The 11,418-nt window shown below is 42.1% G+C and overlaps 1 protein-coding gene across 1 annotated transcript in view; it reads left to right on the top strand.

The window, feature by feature from the left end:
* The first annotated feature begins 1,567 nt into the window (after positions 1–1,567).
* The window catches only part of PKHD1L1 (PKHD1 like 1), a 210,357-nt gene continuing 200,506 nt past the window's right edge, over positions 1,568–11,418 (top strand). Inside the window, exon 1 of the mRNA XM_075582424.1 lies at positions 1,568–1,687. The gene's annotated coding sequence lies outside the window, so the exon portion shown is untranslated. The remainder of the gene's footprint in view (positions 1,688–11,418) is intronic.

The following is an 11,418-nucleotide window of genomic DNA, read 5'->3' as shown; positions in this document are numbered from 1 at the left end:
ACAGCACTTCCACTGCAGCAAGGGATTCTGGGAAATGACATGCAAATGAGCACACAGTGCCACTTTTTGCTTCAAAAACCATTTTTAACATGGTTCCCTATAGGCTTAAGCTTGCTGCATGGTCACAGATTTGAGCACAGCCAGGGTTAAGGTGCATACCCAGAAAACCCCTCACAGACAGCTGGTTTTTTTTTCACCCTCCCGAGAGGGTTGGGGGGTACCCTCCCCTCTCGTTCATCAGATCCCAATCCACTTCAGTGGTTCGGGTGCATGCCCTTGGACTGTCCAACCGAAGTCAGAGCCGCCCTCGGAACGGGTTCCCTGAAGATTTCAGCCCGAAAGCCTAGGTCTCCAGGGACATTGATGCCTTCCTCCGTTAGGATTCAGGACATCCGTCTCTTCTTCCCTCTGGCCCGAGGCCCGCAAGGGAGTTCGCGTCATCTCCCCTCTTTCGAGGGTTGTGCGGGTGCACCCCAGCCCTGAAGGGCTGGTTGTTCGAATGCCACCCCCCCTTAGCCCGAAGGCTCAGGGGTTCTGTGGTCCGGGGCCTGGACACCACCTCTCAACGAGCTAGAGGGCCAAATGCTTGCCACAGACCTTTCCTACTGAAGCCCCAGATAGGATGGTACTGCATTTGGTCATAGCTGTGCAGGCCGAGAGGAGCATTACCCACACCGCTGTTTCGACCTTAATGGGTCTCATCAGTGTGGGGTTGATGAGACCCATCAAGGTCGAAACAGCTGTCTGTGGGTGGTTTTCTGGGTATGCACCTTAACCCTGGCTGTGCTCAAAGCTGTGACCATGCAGCAAGCTTAAGCCTATAGGGAACCATGTTAAAAATGGTTTTTGAAGCAAAAAGTGGCACTGAGTGCTCATTTGCATGTCATTTCCCAGAATCCCTTGCTGCAGTGGAAGTGCTGTATGCTGGGTGATAATGGTGAAAGGTGGGGTTGCAGACCTGCCTAAGACATGCAGATGAGCATACAGTTGTATTTGCATATTTGCTTTCCTGTGGAGGGTTTTTGTCACTTTTTTTACTCACCATAACTCTACTCAGTATTATGGGATAGATAGATAGATAGCACAAAATTATAAATAAAAAAATTAAAAAATAGTAATTTAATGAAACCACCACATGGACAGTGCTATACAGCAACCTAGCACTAGCTATGCCATTTCTTTTGAAGAGGCAGGAGTGGGCAACGCCAGTCCTCAAGGGCCACCAACAGGTCAGGTTTTCAGGATATCCCTGCTTCAGCTCAGTCAAAGACTGAGCCACTGATCGAGCCACCTGTGCTGAAGCAGAGATATGCTGAAAACCTGACCTGTTGGTTGCCCTTAAGCACTGGAGTTGCCCACCCTTGAGTTAGAGGTTCAATATTCTGATGTTGCAAGCCTGACTGAGTAGTTAGTACTCATTGTCCTCTGAAAATAAAGCCCTCATGTTCAAAAGACAATTGCTAGTTTGGTACAAGTAAATTGGGCAAGCAGTCATTACTCACAATATGACAATGACAAATACCAGCAGGGATGTGAAGCAATCAGTGTCTGCCAGTTGCTACGGGGAGCTATAAAAACAGACAGGGAAGCAGTGGGAGTCTGGGACACAGCAGTCTGAGATCAGAGAAGGTGATAGGAGAAAAGCTCCATTGACGAGCACTGAAACCCATCACAAGTTCACAGCCAGGTAAGTGGATTAGAAATGATGGATCAGCGAGGGAATAAAAATTTAGAACAAATCCGCTTGCTAAACGTTTTAATTTAAGTGGAGGAACGCCAAGTACTTAGTAAATGATTATTAAACATTAAATGAAATGCCGAGCTTTTTTGTGGAGTTGTGGTGGAGGGAAGGACTGACATTGCCTAAAAAAATTCTGTTTCCGGTTACAAAATATATAAGAAAAGAAGTTCCCCGCTACAGCAATGTAGTATAGAAAAATGATGTTATGTGAGCGGTGCCTTGGGTAAAGGTACAATTGGAAAAACAGGAGAGAGCTAGAAACCCAATTAGGCACTCAATTCCCAAAAGCTGAATGTATAATGAAATGAATTAAAATTAAAATTTAAAAGAATGGGGGTTAAAATCCACTAGAGGACACACACATAACAATCCTATGTCGAGTATTGGGTGTTCTCTGGATTGAAAAAGAACGAAACAGTTTGAGTGGGATGAAATCAATGTTTTGAATGAAGGTACTGGTATACAGTTAACCTGAAAATGAAGGTTTGCTTCAACAGTAAGGGGTATACAAACACTGAGTATAAATGTAACAGCCCATATACAATGGTTGAACCACTAGGGTTAATGAACCCTGTGACAAAGTAGGATCAATACAGATCATTTCTAACAAAAGGTACTACTAAACAACCAATGAAATTATGTATATAATTATATATGAGTTGCTGTATATATGTGCAAACCGGTAGTCTGTGCCCATGAGATGTAGCTATTGCACAGTGGTTTGAGATAATGGTAGGAAATGCCTATCATAGAGTATGTAGCTCAAAATGAAAAATTAAAATTAATTTTAATTCATTTCATTATACATTCAGCTTTTGAGAATTGAGTGCCTAATTGGGTTTCTAGCTCTCTCCTGTTTTTCCGGTTACAAAATGAAAGGAATTATATTATTATGTAGCATTGAGCTACTGTATACTCCAAGAGCTGGATTCTGGTGATGTAATAATAAAATAAAAGAAGGTTCACAGTTACATACAGTATGTACAGGTAGGAGTGTAAGCTATTCATGAATGTTGCAGTGTTATATGACTTATCAATAGCTCATTTAAATAGTGTGCACTGCTTTTGATCCCATTACAATTATCATGCAGATGTATTATTGCACATATCCCTTATCCTGAAGAATAAATTGCCACACAGGCAAGTGTATGTTAATGTGCAAAAAGTATAACACGAGGAAATAGGAAGGGTATGAAAATCAAAATGTATACAAATCTCCTAATCTGTATTGACAAATATTTAAATTAGGGACCATTTGGGAAACCGTATTATATGGGATCAACAACGACACACTTCATTTTATAAAGGCAGATTTTAGTCAACTAAGGAAGAATCTACAAGAAATACATTGGGATAAAGTTCTTGAAGGGGAAAAAAACAGAAGCTAAAGGGGCAATCTTTAAAACATTGTTAGATGAGCACACTTCCCTCTATATCCCTGGAAAAAATATATATATATATACATATATATTGGATTTTGGAACTCAGTTAACCAAAGCACCCCCTTTAGGCATCCCGACTACTCGCTTCAGGGCGACTTAGAACAGCAATAGCCTTCTGTCTCCAGACCATTCACCCGAGAGGGCAGTCTAGGCCATAGTTCCTTGCGGGGAGCGATTTACCCCTGACACTACACCTAGCATCCCTACTTCAATTTCAGTACTTGTTCTGGAAGCGTACCTTGTTACTTCCAGCTTTGTTTTGCTGAAGCCTGTCTTGTTTGGATAACAGATCTCAACAGCGCATCCAAATGTAGCATGCTTCCCCCACTTGGTGGGAGATTTGGCCATTACTGGTCGTGGGGTGCATGATACCTGCTGGTAACAGGAGGGCTGAGTTGTCCGCCGGTGGTAGTGGGGACATAGGACTAGGCTTCTGGGGTTCATACCCCACATATCTCTTTAGCAGTGCAGCGCCTCCATCTGCCGTAGGCTCCAGGAACTGAAGGTGATCTCCCCCGTTTAAACTATTACCTCTCTCCTCCAGTAAGGTCACGCACCAGGCAGGAGGTATATGCAAACAGGAACGGTTTATTATTCTTCTGTACAGTACAGGAACAACAGCAGGCTTATGCCCTATGCAGTCTCGCCGCTATCACTGAAGGATGGTCCCTGGACCGTCACTATAGGCCTAGGGCTCCCGCAGCCATCCTACCTCCCTATAAGAGGCAGAGGTATGGTCTACACTCACTCTCCCCGGAGGGAAGAGGACTGCAGGAAGGCCCAATATCAGCCTTTCCACTGTGTGATCTAAAGCACAAAAAGAGGAAATCATAAGATCTCCCAAAGATCTCTATTTACTGCACTCAAGAGACTGTCATAGTATTAGGGGCTAAATACTCCCAGACTCAATCGTCTCGAAACCCCATAACAACTTGAATTAATAGCTGCAAGGGACCAGTATGATATCATAGGCATTACTGAAACATGGTGGGATGAAACTCATGACTGGACAGTTAATTTAGAGGGTTATTCCCTTTTTCGGAAGGATCGAACAAATAGAAGGGGAGGTGGAGTATGTTTATATGTTAAACCGGATCTAAAACCTATTGTAAGGGATGATGTTTATGAAGGGAATGATGAAAATGTAGAGACTTTGTGGATAGAAATTAGCAGTGGAGGTAAAAGTATTAAGAAAATGTTTGTTGGAATATGCTATAAACCACCAAATATCTGTGAGATTGAGGAAGCTAAAATACTTTTTCAAATGGAAAAGTCATCAAAACTGGGTCATGTTTGCATAATGGGGGATTTTAATTATCCAGACATAGACTGGGGCAATGAGATGTTAGGATGTGCTCACCACAAACGAGACGGGACCACGGTGCTGAGGTGGGAAGGTAGGAACACCACCCACAGCCACGAGGACACGTCTTGAAAGTAGATTGGTCTGGGATTCCGGATCGGGGCAGGAGAGGTACGGTTGGTAGAGAGTGCTGTTTGCCAAATCCAGGGTTAGAGAGAGAGACGTTGTCGTTTACCGTAAGCCAGGGTCGGGATGCCAGAGATGCGGAGAGTCGAATTGCCGTGTGCCGAGTTCGGGATGCCAGAGGTACAGGAAGACGTAGCGGAAGCCGGTTTGATACACGAGGAGATCTGTAACAATAGAACTAGGGAGGCAGAGAATGGTAAGGACAACTGATACTATGCTCAACCAAAGAACCAGTGATTTTGGCAGGTATATAAAGGAGTGAGGATCCAATAGGATTGTAGCCATAAAGGGGTGTGTAGAAGGAGCCAGCTGTAGCAGGGATAGGTCCCTTATGAGTCCCAGGAGATGAGGCATAAAGGGCAGCAATCTGGCTGCATTCAATAGCAGCAACAGTCTTGGGACCTGTACCTTTAAGAGGCGGTTGCGCCTCCGTGTGGCCGCGCCTCTGTGTAGCAGCGCCTGCGGCTGCGTGCGCACCCCCACGCCCTGATCCGAGGGCAGAAGAGAGAGAAGAACGTGTGCGCGCGCGCACAGTGCAGGGGCTCGCGCGCCTCTCTCCGGCGTCCCTGCGAGTCAGGATGATGTCAGGCGAGGCAGCAGGTAAGTGGGAGGCACGCCGTGAACGGCGTGTCTCCATAATCCTTACATGAGATTAGAGTTACAACAAAAGGAAACAGGTTTTTGGGGGTGCTTAAAGACAATTATATGACCCAAATTATTGAGGAACCAACCAGGAGAGGGGCAATACTAGATTTTTTCATACAGTATCAAACAATGTAGAAGTAATAACAAATATTTAAGTCCTGGAACATTTGGGTAACAGTGATCATAACATGGTCTCGTTTGAAATAAATTATCAAAAAACAGATTACTTGGGTTCAACAAAGACCTTCAACTTTGGAAAGGCAGATTTTTATAAACTGAGGTCTAATCTAGTAGTAATACAATGGGATGATTTTTTTTGCAGGGAAAAATATAGAAGATAAATGGGCAGTCTTTAAAACATTGTTAGAAAAGCTCACTTATCAGTGTATACCCATGGGTAATAAGTATAAAAGAAATAAGTCAAAACCAATGTGGCTAAATAAACAGATAGGGGAGGAAATGGACAAGAAGAGGAAGGCGTTTAGATTCTTTAAGTCAGAAGGGATGGAGACATCGTATCAAAATTATAAGGAATGTAAAAAAATTGCAAAAGGGCAATCAAATTAGCAAAAATGGATAATAAAAAAAGGATTGCAATAGAAAGTAAGGTCAACCCTAAAAAGATCTTTAAGTACCTTAATAACAAAAAAATGAGAAAAGAAAATATAGGAACCTTTCAGTGTGAGATGGGTAGGCAGATTATTGGAGATAAGGAAAAAGCAGAGGTATTAAACAAATTATTTGCCTCTGTGTTTACCAGGGAAGAATCAAGTTCAATAGTAGTGCCGCAGGAGGAAGCCAAAACCTCCATATTAATGAAAAATTGGTTAACTGAGGAAGAAGTTCATAAGCGACTTGAAAAAATAAAGTAAATAAGGCACCTAGCCCCGATGGCATACATCCAATAGTTGTCAAGGAGTTAAGCTCAGTAATAGCCAAACCATTATATTTAATATTCAAGGACTCCATTTCCACAAGATTGGCGTAAAGCAGATGTACAACCATTGGTTCAAAAATTACCCTCTTTTTTAAGAGATTCCTTTGATTTACTTACAGACATTGGACAAATCACATGGTGTCATTCTTATATATGGGTAACATTAGATGTGACCTCACTCTACACAATTATCGAACACTCTAAGGGTATAAAAGCAGTTAGTAACTTTCTTAATATATCTAATCTTCACCTGGCACAAATCACTTTCATTATGGATTGCATTTTGTTTTTATTGCAACATAATTATTTCACTTTTGATGATCATATATTTTTTACAGACACAGGGGACGGCTATGGGCACATCATTTGCACCTTCATACGCCAATTTGTTTATGGGCTTTTGGGAGACTCATCACATTTTCGGTGATAATAATCCTTATAGACAATATATTAAATTTTATCGTCGCTATATCGATGACTTACTTTTGATTTGGTGTGGGGATACACAGACACTTTTGTTATTTCTAGATTACATTAACGCCAATGACTGTAATCTCAAATTTACTCATACAATACAAGATCATCATATTGATTACTTGGATCTGCATCTATATGTGGATACTAATCTGTCGATACAAACAGACATATATAGAAAGGAGAACTCTCGCAACTCCCTGTTGAGAGCTAATAGTGCACATCCGAGACCACTGCTCAATGGTATCCCCAAAAGTCAGTTTTTACGACTTAGAAGGATTTGTTCTACGGAAGAATCCTTTGATGTTCAAGCTGAAAATCTCAGACTAAGAGTTAAAGCTCGTGGATACTCAGACGGTGTTCTGGAGAGTGCACTGAATAATGTGAAAAAGCTCAAGAGGGCAGATCTCTTACATAGATCTAAAAAGAATAAGCCAGTTGAACAAAGACAAGGGAATTATGATAGGCACCTCTCTTTATGACTACCTATTCCAGACAAGCTGGTATCATTCGGTCTATTTTGAATAAACACTGGGAGGTACTCAGATTGGACAAAGATCTGGAAAAATATACCAAATCCAATCCGAGAATAGTGTACAGAAAAGCAAAAACATTGGGTACATCTCTCACCGAGTATGTATAGAACAAAAAAACCCACTAAAAGTACCATCCCTAATGGGTTTTACAAATGTGGATCCTGTAATTATTGTAAATATGCCCTACCTATCAAATTCATTAAAAATATACACACAGGTCAAAAACATAGGATCAATTCTTTTCTTACATGCAATACAAAATATGTGATATACATTCTGAGATGTGCATGTGGGTGCAGTTATGTAGGTAGAACGATTAGACCTTTGAAAATAAGAATCAGTAAACATATCAGAACCATTAAGAATAAAGATGAGAAATTTCCAGTCGCAAGACACTTCAATCAATGCTCAATGGGCTCAGTAGATCAGCTCACATTTAGCGCCATTGAACACATTGCAATACATTGCAATACATCCAAGAGGGGGAGATAGAGAATCTCTTCTCAACTGCCGGGAGATGCATTGGATTTATACCCTTGGGACCTTGATGCCCAAGGGTATGAATACCGACTGGGAACTCAAACATTTCCTCAAATAAATTCTGTAGATATTGATGTGTTATATCCTTTTCCTTTGTCCTTCCTCTCCCCTCCCCCCCCTCCCATCCCCCCCTCCCCTGGGGGAATCCTTGATGGAGAAGGATTTAGGAGTGCTTGTAGACAGCAGGCTTAGCAATAGTGCCCAATGTCATGCAGTAGCTGCAAAGGCAAACAAGATCTTATCTTGCATAAAACGGGCAATGGATGGAAAGGAAGTAAACATAATTATGCCACTTTACAAAGCACTATAAGACCACACCTTGAATATGGAGTACAATTTTGGGCACCAATCCTAAGAAAAGACATTATGGAACTAGAGAGAGTGCAGAGAAGAGCCACCAAATTAATAAAGGGGATGGACAATCTAACTTATGAGGAGAGGCTAGCTAAATTAGATTTATTTACATTAGAAAAGAGGCGTCTAAGAGGGGATATGATAACTATATACAAATATATTCGGGGACAATACAAGGAGCTTTCAAAAGAACTATTCATCCCAAGGGCAGTATTAAGGACTCGGGGCCATGGAGGAAAGGAAATTTCACCAGCAACAAAGGAAAGGGTTCTTTACAGTAAGGGCAGTTAAAATGTGGAATTCATTACCCATGGAGACTGTGATGGCAGATACAATAGATTTGTTCAAAAAAAGATTGGACATCTTTTTAGATGGGAAAGTATACAGGGATATACCAAATAAGTAAACATGGGAAGAATGTTGATCCAGGGATTCATCCGATTGCCAATTCTTGGAGTCAGGAAGGAATTAATTTTTCCCCTTAATGGGGTTTTTTTGTTTGCTTTCCTCTGGATCAATAAGTAAGTATAGATATAGGATAAAGTATCTGTTGTCTAAATTTAGCATAGGTTGAACTTGATGGACCTATGTCTTTTTTCAACCTCATCTACTATGTAACTATTTAACTATGTAACTCCTGGCAAACTGATTGTACCAGGGTTTACTGCATGGCAGAATAGTACCCATCAGGTGACCTGGCTACATATGTAACCCTCCTTACCCGGCTCTAGAGGAGTTTACATCAGATGGACCATATGAACCATTTGTTCTGGTTAGGGTGATGGGTCATTGCAGGCTGGGTGTGGATATGCAGATAGAATAATTATTGGCACTAGGATTTTTTTAGTACAAACGAGCTTTATTCAAATCCATTGATAAAGCTCACCATAGAAAGACATACTTCACGTTAGACATATTAACTGGTGGCAAATCATAAAGTTACTCTATACTTCTTCACCAGGTAGCTCTCCAGGTAGCTGGAGAGGTACTTATGCTTATGTCCTTTAGTATTGGTTAGATTTGCAATCTCCTGCATAGTGTCTGTAATGTCCCATCTCAAGACGGCCCCTGATGGGAATACACTATACTCTCTCTGGGATCAGTATCCTGGTACCGTGTACTGCTAAGGACCTGCCGGTGAGGCCGATCCGATTATGCTCCAGAGCTACTAGTCTGAGGACTCCTCTTAAGCACATGCTCACTCCTCTTCCAGCGTGAGAACAATATTGGGTCATTACTACTGTATAGGCGTTAACTAAATATAAATGATGTTGATCCAGGAAGAAATCTGAATGTAATCACTGGAGTTAGGATGGAATTATTTTTTCCCTTAATGACACATAATTAACTATTTAACTGGGGTTTTATGTTTCTCTTCCTCTGGATCAATATAAATACACATATAAGATTAGTATTTTAGTGGACTAAATTGAACATAGGTTGAACTCGGCAGGCTGGGGGGGCAGGCTGTGATAGGGAAGGCTAGGACTTCAGGAGAGTCTTCTTGCCCAGCCAGTGTGGGAGAGAAATGGGTGCTTTATGCATGCTCGGAGGGGTTTCCTCCCTATCTTGGCAACCACAGCGGGCCTCCATTTGGGTGGTCTGCCAATAGAGTGCTGGGGTTTTGGGCCCTCGAAGAGCCATGCTGAAGCATGTGAGTTCTGGAGTTGATATGCAGCGACAGGTGAGGAAAGAAGGAGACACCGAGTGCAGTGCAAAAGTGTACCAGGAAGAAATGGGAGGTTAAGGACAAAGAAATACTCGGCCTGGGTTTGTCTGCCATCCCCTTTCTCCGAGGGATATTTAAACGACCTCACTTCCGGGTATGTCTGCACATGCTCCTTCGTGCTCAGGGAAACCTGGGCCAGAAGACGCCAGACTGGCAACCCCATGCCCTTGTTGACCCCTGCTTCCTCTCTCCCACCCTACTCCTCCACCTTCCTCTCCCTCCTCTGCCCCACCACACCCTGTCTGGCGTGGGGCCTATTCGGGCCATTTGACCCTACCTTATATGGCTCCAGCCCCATGCTTGGCTTCCACCTTTTCTAGGTTGAACCCAATGGACATACTGTACATGCGTCTTATTTCAACCTCGTCTGCTATGTAACTATTTGATCTGCGTAGCACAATAACACATCTATTTCTCTCTGTCTCTCTCCACTATACACATATACACACATACATTTCTACCTACACATAGCTGAAATATCTAAAGGCATGTATGCCATTTCTGCATTTTTTTATTTAATGCACATTTTTGCTATATAAGGCTGCACTTATAGTGCCCAGCGACACCGCACCAAAACAAATACATTGGATCCGTCGCATGCACTTATAGTAAGTGCGACGGCGACGGAGCAACGACCTGCAAATTTTTTTTAAGTCAGTAGAATTTTATTTTGGGAGAGACAGTCGCCACATGTGACTGTCTCTACACCAATCACAGAGCGCCTACTGCACTCTGCCCGCCCCCTTCGTGACATCACTGGCCTTTGTCGCCAGCGACGTTGCTCCAAACCTAAGTGCAACTTTCGCCAGTGGCGACAGCGACGGGTGACGTCATCGGCACTATAAACGCGGCCTAAGAGCCTGACTTTACAATAGTTTTCAGCAATAACCTGCGAATCACCATATATACAGTGAGAGCACTAAGCTTACACTTGAATTTAATTGATTGGTTATTACCTAAACAAGATCTGGAGAGTGTTCCTTAAAGATATGGTTAAGAAAAACTGATTTTGAAGTATAGAATGGTTGGTTTTGTCCAATTTATAGTTGACCATCACACAGATTTTTATTTATCATTAACTGACAGGGAGTTTCTAAAAAGCTGGTTCAGGCAAAGAAGATTTCACCTAAATAACAAAACCAAATTTACAGGCCTCCAACACAGTAAACAAACTCAAGCTCAATAACACTTATACAGGTGCAAAGCATACAAGTCCTACACTCTGTTAGCTACAGTAGCTTAACTGATCTGTGGAAACATTTACTGTAGCTTTATGATGTAACAGAAAATACATGGCTGTGCACTTCATTATGTATTTTGTCATATATTTGATGGATATGATAACAAGTTTGAAGATGAACAATCTACATAGATGTAGTTAAGGCTACAAGCCTGATGCTGTATTGTGTTGGATTTCAAAATCAAGCACGTCCCTCCCTCAGGCAATGTTTTCAATATTGCTATAACCAGCAGGGTAACTCTACAACTGTACAGTTGAGCTGCTGCTGCTGTTAATAAGTTTGCAGTGTTC

The sequence above is a fragment of the Ascaphus truei genome, chromosome 2 (genome assembly GCF_040206685.1).
Source record: "Ascaphus truei isolate aAscTru1 chromosome 2, aAscTru1.hap1, whole genome shotgun sequence".
Lineage (NCBI taxonomy): Eukaryota > Metazoa > Chordata > Amphibia > Anura > Ascaphidae > Ascaphus > Ascaphus truei.
Note: the sequence above shows the minus strand (reverse complement) of the source record. Positions and strands in the feature narration are given on the sequence as shown.